General features: G+C 40.3%; 1 non-coding gene across 1 annotated transcript; it reads left to right on the top strand.

Moving 5' to 3' along the window:
* The first annotated feature begins 3,373 nt into the window (after nucleotides 1-3,373).
* On the top strand, nucleotides 3,374-3,443 carry LOC148038284 (small nucleolar RNA SNORD36). The gene has a single exon (XR_015690460.1). It is a non-coding gene; the product is annotated as a small nucleolar RNA SNORD36 (small nucleolar RNA).
* The last annotated feature ends 6,841 nt before the right edge of the window (nucleotides 3,444-10,284 follow it).

The raw sequence follows: 10,284 nt of genomic DNA, 5'->3' as shown, positions 1-10,284 counted from the left end.
GTGGTTTGCTTGGGGTTAGTTGGTCGAGTCACGTTTTATTGTTTTGGTTGTTTTCTTATCCTTGGTTTTTTGTCTGTTGCTTTGTAGGCATTCTCCTTGATTGTCTGTGTTTGTGATGTGTGTGTAACCATTTGAATGGCGCCTTCTCATGCTCCTCCCCCTATCCAGTACGTCCCAGTAGTTAGTAGGGATTATTCTTCCCTACTTACTTTTGAGCCTCTCACGAAGGCGGGACTCGCTGCTTTTGTGGCTACTTCTTTTCCATTGCTTCCAGAGGATCCGTTGTTATGTGATGAGTTTCTGGCCTCCTATAGCAAGAAGACAGGACTAGTCCAGGGAATTTCTATGACTTTGACACCTCGAGGCTTAGGGAAGGCTCTGTCTCTTCCCTCCAAAGGTGAACCTTTTGTTACCACTCGTCAGCTTTTCTCTAATGAAGAGATTCTGAAGCTGTTGCAAAAGCAAACAAGGGAAATGCTGGATGTTAAGAAGGTGATCAACTCTTCAGGAGTTTCGTTTTCTATGATCACTGATCCCGTATGGAAGATGGTCTGTCAGTTTCTCCAGGATAGGTTTATGCTTGCCAAAACGCCATCCCAGTACTTGTCCAAAGAGCTTTTCACAACTTCCAGGATGGTGTTGAAAGGAGTTTCTATTGATTGGAGCACTTACCTCCTCACTAAAATGGATCAACATTTCGTCAAAGTCACTAGGGGTAATGTTACCAATGTCACATATGGATCATATTTGTCTGCCTTCTTGACCTATTCAGGTTTACAGAAGACTGTGCCTCCACCTCCTCCATCAGATCCAGTACCTCCTCCTCCACCTTCAGATGAGTCAGAACCCATTGACATAGAGGATGATGATTCTCCGCCTCCCCTGGTCATCCAACGCAAATGCTTGAAGCGGGTAGCGGATAAAGCTCCTTCAGTGCCCATCCCTGCTACCTCTGGTAGTGAACTCCTTGGGTATCTCACTTGTAATAACCTGTTCAGAGCACATCGAGAAGGATCATTGGACATATCAGTTCCTCCCTAAACAATCTCGTCTCAGGAGATGCAATTCCTTTCCTCTATAAAGATATTCAAAGTTCCATTGAGTTGTTAGTGACAACCTGTGTTCAACAGCTGTACGTGTCTTTTTATGAAGAGCTCATGCAGTCTAAGGACCAGTTGCATAAGGCAACTTCCGAGTTAGCTTCTGCTAAGGATACCCTAGCAGATTTGTTTAAGCAAATGGAACAACAAACCCAACTGGTTGCCACCCAAAGCGATGAGATTTCTTCTTTGAAGATACAGTTTACTAGAGGCTCAATCCCAGGTTACTAGCCTTTCAGAGGAGAAGGAGAGGATGTCCACAGAAGCGCAGGAGTTTCAAGCTCTCTTCGATGACAAACTTTCAGCTTTACAGCTTGCTAATGACACAGTGGCATCCCAAGCCTCCCAAATCCAGCAGTTGCAAGATCAACTGGCAAAGTCACGCTCTGTTCCTCCAAGCCCTACTATTCCCTTGATTCCTTCTCTTTCACAGCAGGACTTGGCTGCTCCTCAAAGACAGGCTACTTTGTGTCCTTTATTCCAAGATAAAGTGGAACGATTGCAGTCCAGAATGGACTTGTTATGGTCTACCTTTGAGCAGTTTCAGGAATATGTTCTACCAGACCATTCTTTCTTTGTCCACTACCACTTACAGAAGTTGATCTTCTACATGAAGCTTTCCACGATGGATCTACCTCTTCCAGAGGATGGATGGAGTGGGGCTTGGTCTGTTGAGTTGCTGACAGAGGTCGTAAGGATGGTATTTGAAGATTTTGTCATGCCAGATACCATGTTGATGCCATACATGTATCTACGAGGAGACTTGTTAATTCCAGATGAGGTGGATATGGCATGGTATGTGGGGGATGTGGTACTACAAGCTGTTTTGTATGTCAACCATTTGGAGTTGCGCATAGCTGACATGTTCCACAGTTACTCCTCCAAAGTGGCTGATTGTCATGATAATTCCTGGCATCCCATGATTGATTCTGTGGTCGTGAATCAAAGACAAAACATGGTCCCTACCTTTGCCCAGAGTACTAATCAACTAAGGATGGATATCTTAGCCTATCTTTCAAAACATAATCCGTTTGATGCTACCTTCTTTGATGCCTATCACAGACGATCTCTCTTAGGACCTTCTGTTCCTACCCTCCTATATTACCAACAAATGGCTCACCGATATGCTATATATCTTTCCCTTTGTCAATCTAATTCTACAATTATTTTACCCCTTCTTTTCCAATCTTCATCTTTCCCTCAAATTCCCATTTTTACATATTGTTCTTTTATTGAGGATAGGGTATTTTCCCCTTCTCCACCCTGTCCTTCTCCATCCATTCATGTACCCTCTACATTTCCTATTTACCAGTTAACACCCTTCCTTAGTGATTCCCTCCAAATTTCTGCCACTCCTTCTTTAACCTTTTCTTCCTTTTATGATTTTGCCTATCCCTCACTTCATCCACTTTTCCTTATTCCACTACCCTCTCCTCACACTTCTATATCTCAACCACCTCAGTTGGTTAGTGACTGTGACGGGTTTGATAATCAGATTTCCAGAAGAAGGGGATGGAGTTCGGATGATTCCCTTACAGGACCTTAGATTAATTGGCTAGTAATTCCAGGAGAATGGACAGCTTCCAGTCAAGCTTATCAGAACTATGTTCATTTTGCTCAGCAGTATTCACAGTCTGTAGATCCTTCAGTGAGATTAACTGCTCAGTTTGCTTGGTACCTGGCGTATATGCATAGGCACTCTCATAATGATTCCAAGCCTGTTCCAAAGTTGTGCATGAATGTCAATGTGAGCATTGATTCCCAACAGTTGGATATATTGTATTTTCATGCCCTTTGTTTGTCTAGCAGATACTTGGTCCTGTTGGAAAGGATGTGCTGTCTTCAGTTTTTTCAAAATCCTCCCAAAACCTTTGTAGATGAATCCTTGTCTATGGATCGTTTCCGACAACAGCAATCTTTCAAGAGGGATCATCTTCATTGATGCCTTTCCAATGTATGGTGGAAGCTTTTTAATGAAAATCTCTCTTTTTGAAGGAGTCATTCAGATGGTTGTGTTGTATTAGTGTTTGTGTTGTGAGTTCATTTATGTAAAATGAACATGGTGGTTTCCTATTGGATTGGATTTCGTGTGTGAGCTCCATTTTGGAGAATGGTGGTGATGGGGTCGTGGTTGGAGAGTTGAAGCTGATGAAGAAGAAGAAAACTCTTATATCCTTTACAAATTTGTTGTGATTTTTAGTTTGATAAGAAGTGTTAATGTATAAAGGGTTTTCCTTTCTTTGTATTTTTATATCAGATACAGGTTATAAGTTGGGGTTGTGGTGGATGGATTTTTTTTGAAAAGATATTGAAGATTAAAGTTGAGCTTTTTCAATGACCTTATATTCCCTTTTTCCTGGGTCACGAGAACGCTTCCTTATTAAGTGTGGGGATATGTTGAGTGTTGAAATGACTTGTTTTTGGCTGTTTTTTTGTTGTTTTTGAGAGCTGAATGGTTGATTTTATGAGATGATTGATTGGTTTGGAAGTGGTTTGAGAGTGTTTTGGATGATATTGATTGAGTTTTGGAAGTTCATGATGGTTATTAGTGGTTCTGTGATGTTCTGATTGGTTTTGTATACCTTCTGTTTTGTTCTGTTTTGGTCTGTTTTGTTCTGATTGTCTTCTGTAAGGAGGGAGATCTTGTGAAAGCTTATTGAATGATTTGTGAGAGTTTGGAATGGTTTGAGTATGAGTTATGAGGTTTTGATGACCTTCTATAACCTTCTGTAGGTCTTCTGTAGAGCCTCTGTCTCTGTTCTGTACTGTAGCTGTTCTGGTACTGTTCTGTATGCTTCTGTATGTGTTCTGATGGATGAGAGTGTAGCTTGGGAAAGTTTTCTAGCCTTGGAAAGAGGTGAATACAAGTGCAAAAGAGCTAAAAGAAGTGAAAGAAGTAGCTGCTGAAGACTCAAGTGAAGACTAGAGTGAAGTGACAGTAGTGAGCTATGAAAGGACACTGTAGTGGCTCTGGTGACTCTTCATATCAGACATACCCCTTGGGAGGGGTATCCACGACCTAAGAAGGATTATTGAGAGTGATTTTGAGGGATTGTAGTGAGGATATGATGTATTATTGATAGAGAGAGAGAGAGAGAACCAGAGATAGCCAATTCTCCTCAACTAGAGTGATTGTATATGAGAGATTGAGAGAGAAGACAAAGAAGATATTGAAGATGAATACTATGTGATGTATTTCCATTCAAAGATGGTGTATTCCTTTGCTTTCTTTGTTCTATGGATGGATTTTGTGAAGATATTGAAGAATGTGGTTGATTCTATCAAAACCGTGGGAGATCTACATGATGCTGTATGAAGATTTGTTATGCCTGGTGTTCTTTTCTTCATTGTGATCATATGAAACATAATAAACAAGCTTGTTGATGTTACAAGATAGATTTTCTTGCAAGAGAATTCCCTTTTCCTTGGTGTTCCTTTTGGGGCTCTAGAAATTCAATGAATTACAAAGGATTTCTTGTTGGTTCTAGCATATGCCAAAGAGTAGAATGTGTCCCTGTATAAAAGCTTATTTTTATAGATAATAATAAAAAGGCACCAATGATATTGCTAACTCTACAATACAAGGAGACACCACTATCAGAAAGTATTGAACTCTTTACATGGACAGCTTTTGCATCCACTATAGTGTTGTACTTCTTGTTTGAGAAGTCTAATGGATTCATTGCTATCATTGGGGTAGAAGGTTTTTTGCTATTGAAGATGTGCAGATGAAGGAATACTCTAAAGTGTAAAGATGGATACTAACAAAAAGCTAGGCAAGCAATGACACACACATTAATGGCTGAATATAATTGTTGTATTAATGACATAGTCACTCTCATCAAGATATCGACAAAAACAAAAGCTTTCAACTTTGAGAAAAACTTAAGTCTTAATTAGGAAAAGCCATAGTGTTTTGCATGATTGCGAGTAGAAATGTGCTATTGAAGGAGGTGGAGTATGAGTTTAAAAGAATGACGACCTGTCTACAATAGGGGAGGGAGAGCCAAGATCGGTAGCAGAAAGTTGCATTTCCTTCCATTGCCTTGCCTCCCAAGATTGCTACAGCAGTTCTTGTTGAAGTATGTCTAGAGTTCAAAGCCACGACGGGGTTGCTGTGTAGTCTCGGCAAAGGTGACAAGGTGGAGCTAGCCAAGCTTGTCCATAAGGACAATCGTTTACCTCATACTCACTCGCCATTAATGAGCTTCTCGCAAGTGGACATATTGAAGATAGAGTTACCCTATTTTGATGTATGTGGCTAGTGCTGCTAGATACACCCAAAGCATGCCCCCTAGCATCCTTGCCAGTGACATCAACAGTATGAACACCCTGAACACTATCACTGGAGAGAGAAGGTCATGACCCCGAACTCTGAAAACGATGCTGCCCTATTTTGATGTTAATTTTTTTGGAAAAGGAAACCTTGGTGGTTGAAAAATAGACATTATAAAATATCGAGGATGTACTTATGAAGTTTGAGTCAAAGATGTTAAGGCCAAGCTAAATATTAGGCATACTATCACCATACTTCCACTTTAGGAATTCGAAGGAGTATTAAACGAGACTATTATCTTAATCTATATGACATATTTCAAGGTTACATCATGAGCCTTATCTTGAAGGTATTCAAAAGAAACTCTTCTCTTTGGGACCTTATTTTAAGTTCCATCACTTCAATTACCTCACTTTAATAACCATGACAAATTATCCTCTCATGTAAGCAAGATTCTTTATATATCTTTTGTGAAAGATAATTGCAAAAAGCAACTTGTAAGAAGGGAAGGTGATCTCTGTGCTTTCACTTTTCTCCTAATCATTATCAACAATAGTTGAATATCTTCTTTATTATGGTCTTCAACATGTACAACAAGTATACATCCATGGATTTATCTTGAGTTCTCTTCATCTCGCTTAGCATCCCTATGACCTGCGACATTCATGAACCCCCACGCCTTGTCGCAGCAAGTAGGGTTGAAGGTCACCACAGGGGTCTAGCAAGAGAATAATGTATGGGGGTTCAAGAGCTTAGACTTCGGAGATGGTAGAGATAAGAAAAGGGTTGAAGGTTTCAAGCCAAGTTCTTGAAGATAAGAGACAACAGGGTGTAGGTAGATTCAAGGAGAGGAGTAGATGGAAGAGAAGGGTTTCGAAGAGATTGAAGATGTGGAAGAATACTTACAAAAAGAATTAGAAAATATAAAGGAATACTAACAGAGATGAAGGCTGTCAGTTTCTTTCAGCATTATGAGAAAATATAACTCTAATAGACAAAACGTGTACAAAATAATACCTTCCTCTATGTTGCTCAGATCACCAATCTGATGCTTCCAATGGATCCAAAAGGGGGGTTAAAGACTAGGACACCTGGCTAGAATCCTACCAGATCACTCCTTCTTCATCTCCCACTTTCGAAGTGCTGTTCACTGCTTGAAAACAGTTATCGTGCATCGCGCGATTTTACTAATCTCTCTTTTTACATAAAATCCTCTCAAATTTGCTGAAAGCTACATGCTTTCTTTTACATGTCATCCTAATCTAGAAGTTGTCTATAGCTTTATGGATTTTTATAAGAGATAATATCTTGAATATCAAAAATTGACTAAAATCTAATATTTTTGAACCATAGACACGAACACTAATGTCTAAAATGGCATTGGCCAGAGGGAAAACATGGATCTCTTGGTTATTCCCAAGAGCTTGATCATAGATGGAGGAGGGTACATCTTACACCCAACCCACTAGGGTATGGATACTTCATGGATGAGAAAACTAGTGCCATTTATGAATATTTAGGAGATGAGGGTGATGGCATGTATGAGGGAGTTGTACTAATAGATATTTAGGCGAAATGTTTTAGACCATTAGAAAAGTACATTAGACACTACAAGATACATACCTCATAGTAACATTCAAAGCGAGGAAAATGTTCACCAAAAAAATTTCCCAAGTCATCACTAAACACATCGGTATTAGCGATGCCATAGAACGGTTGCTATTTATGCTGCATTTGCAATGCAAATAGTGACGTTTTGCAATGCAAATTGCGATGCCAATAGCGATGAGTGCATGTAATTTTGTAGCGCTAATAGCGATGGTTACATAGAAAAAAAAGTTGTGGCAGGGAAGCTATGTGCTCTATTTGGGCTATACAAAAGAGTTACAGTAAGGTGTACACTGGTCATCAAAATGAAGGCAAAGTGTACTTGAATCCACAACTAGTTTAATACATAAAATAGATACAAGATCGCTTAATGAAAGCACTCATGGAATCATGGCAAGATACAAAGGATGATAAAAACATAGTACATAGAAAATTCCTACATAAATCACAGGACCAAAAAAGAAGAGGATGTGCGCTCCTCGGATCTAAGTTTGAGCTATAGATCCTCGCCATTCAAAAGCTCATTCTGCCGCAAAGGAGCATCGAACAGACTCAGCACAAAAGAAATAACTACACATCAATCCACCATACAATAATGCATTTTAATTAAAATTAGTAACTACGGATAAGAAAGATGAGTGACTTATTGGATTGCTGTGTGTATACAATCTATCCATCAATGCAATGAGACTATGTCTCTCTGCATATCGAGTCTCCAGGCTACCGGTGGGATCGTGGTTTGTAATGGAGTGCTACAAAGAAAACAAAATACAATTGTTAGAAACACGATTGTTAGTACAAGCAATATTGCAAAAAAATAAGTGAGAAGAACAAAAGAAAAACTTACAAAGTCATCCAGATAAGTCTTGTGGCCACCACTCCCAAGATGATGAACCACTACTACCTCCAGTCATGCCCTCGGTGCCTCGCACTGCTATCTCTAATGTCCTAGAGAATCTATAGTCTCCTCCTTGAGTCGGTGCTAGTCATCTGCATCTAGCCAATCAAGCTTTGAGACCCCACTCTTAAGTGCCTTGAGTACCTCTGATTGTACACACGCATACACTCTATCATCCAGTCTGTGAAGAACCTATCTACTGTGGTGGGTACCAGAAAATCCTCATACAAGGATGCTACTATGTAGTCCTTGCTCTCCTCTGGTATGTTCTTCCAATGATCCAAGACGATGTGCCAAAAAAATTGTTGGCACAACTCTCTCATATGAGCCATCACCCTCCTCCCCTCATCATTCATGATGACGGCTCCTGTCCTATCATCTACAAGGTATCCATACCCCTATGGGATATGTCTAAGATGTGTCCTCTCCCACTTGCGATCGTGCTCTTGGAGCATATCCAAGAGACTCCTATACATCTCGTGTACCCATGGGGATGGTATCTCTCGGAGTAGCACCCATAGGGGTGCCACCTATGGACGACTAAGCAAAAGTTAGAGTGACTGCAGTAGACGTCTCTAGAGGTGTGACAAATCCCATAGGTGATGCAAATCTAGCAGAACGACGAGACAGAGACACTACATCGGTACCTCCACAACAACCACTTGAGCCACCCTCTCTTGAACTTTTCCGAGAGCGAGGAGTAGCACTTGTATTTTGAGTCGACCGTGGGCTCACCACATCTAGGTCTTTGCAACATCCCCCAAAACCACTCCCTCCATCCAGCCCAAGTTTGGAGTGGTGACCTTGTCTAGTGGAAACCGAGAAGCATTAGAGCGTGCCGAAGTAGATCGAATGGAATGGCTTGCTGATGGTCTTTGAGATAGCTCCTAGTTCACCATATCTTTGAATCAAGCCATTTGATTTGAAGATATACGTATGAAGATCTCCTATAACTCCTTATCGCTCATCCCTTGACTCATTGTGCTGTCCAAATATCCACAAAGGTCACCTGCACAAACAAAAATTGATGTTAGCATAATCAATATAAAGATTCAAGCAAAGCACGGTAATACAACTCTAAAAAAATAATTTTATTTAAAATGCATATTCTAGAGTACCCTTATAAATGATTCATCATCAAATTGAGTAGGTGGATACTCCAAGTATAACATAGCCTATGGTTCCATATCAATCTCCTGACACAACTCTGCATACATTAGAAGGTCGATAGAAAGGTCACCACGAAAGGATGATTCCACCTCGCTCTCCAAGAATTCTTGGCCTCTTGTCTTTTCATCATTGTTACTCAATTCTGCCTCCTCTACATGCTTAAACCTTTTGACGGCCTCCACCCCTTGCAATATCGAACCCTCTATCTGCATATTGTCATCATCTACACTAGGAACATTTCTTTCATCATATACTCTCGCACTTCGGGGAGCTAAAGGTACAACATACCACCATCGAGGTTTTGGGTTTGGATAGAAAATTACTCATTCAAAATCACATACAAGAGAGATTTAACATTTGTGATATATACCATGTAGTAATAAAAGTTTTAAAAACATGAGTTCATGCACCTATTCACAATGGGCCGGTAATACAAAAGTGTCATGCAAATCCGTCCTTTTTTTTTTTGAAATATATTTTGAGAAATCCATATGGATCTCATCGAACAGTTGACACGGCTCATTCCAGTACCACTTTGAACCACTGCAAATCGAATAGGATCATAGAGAAGCTACGATAATCCACCGTGATAATACTTTGCAAGTTCCCAAAATAATCCATCTCTTCCACAATGGTATTTGGATCAGTGGCTCGTTGTCGGCTCTCTTACTCGAACTTTTCCATGACACCACAATCTGTTGTGGAGTGCATTTTGCAAATATACTCCACGCAGAAATGTCGTCCACTGTGCGACCATGCCGCATTGTATATTTTGTATTATACATTGAAACGGTTAATTAGTTGTTACATAAAAAATCTAGATAGGATAGCTTTAAAAACATGTGGTCACCTTTGGACTACATCCCCTCAAGAATTTCCACTCCTCAGTAGAGACCTCAACCCCTTCACGAGAGGCTACGATCAAAGCTCCATGCAACCATCGCATAGAGATAAATTGCGGCATCTCCTCCAAGCCCTCAGGATATTGAATAGATGGATAGCATGTACTACATCAAAGTTCAGATTTCTCTTTTTCCCGATCTTTCCTGGCTTCCTCGTACCTAGCGAGTCATGTCTCCATTGAGGCATGGTGAAACATACAAAAATGGTTCACTTTCTCCTCCATTGTAGCATCCATCCTTTTTCCTACCCCATTTCCAACCGCCACATCTCTGGTGAGTCTATCATTGTAATATTCCGCGTGGAAAAAAAAATGGGACTTACGGAAAAAA

Source organism: Lygodium microphyllum, chromosome 3, assembly GCF_053477565.2.
Source record: "Lygodium microphyllum isolate KBCC chromosome 3, Lygodium_microphyllum_v1.1.10, whole genome shotgun sequence".
Lineage (NCBI taxonomy): Eukaryota > Viridiplantae > Streptophyta > Polypodiopsida > Schizaeales > Lygodiaceae > Lygodium > Lygodium microphyllum.
Note: the sequence above shows the minus strand (reverse complement) of the source record. Positions and strands in the feature narration are given on the sequence as shown.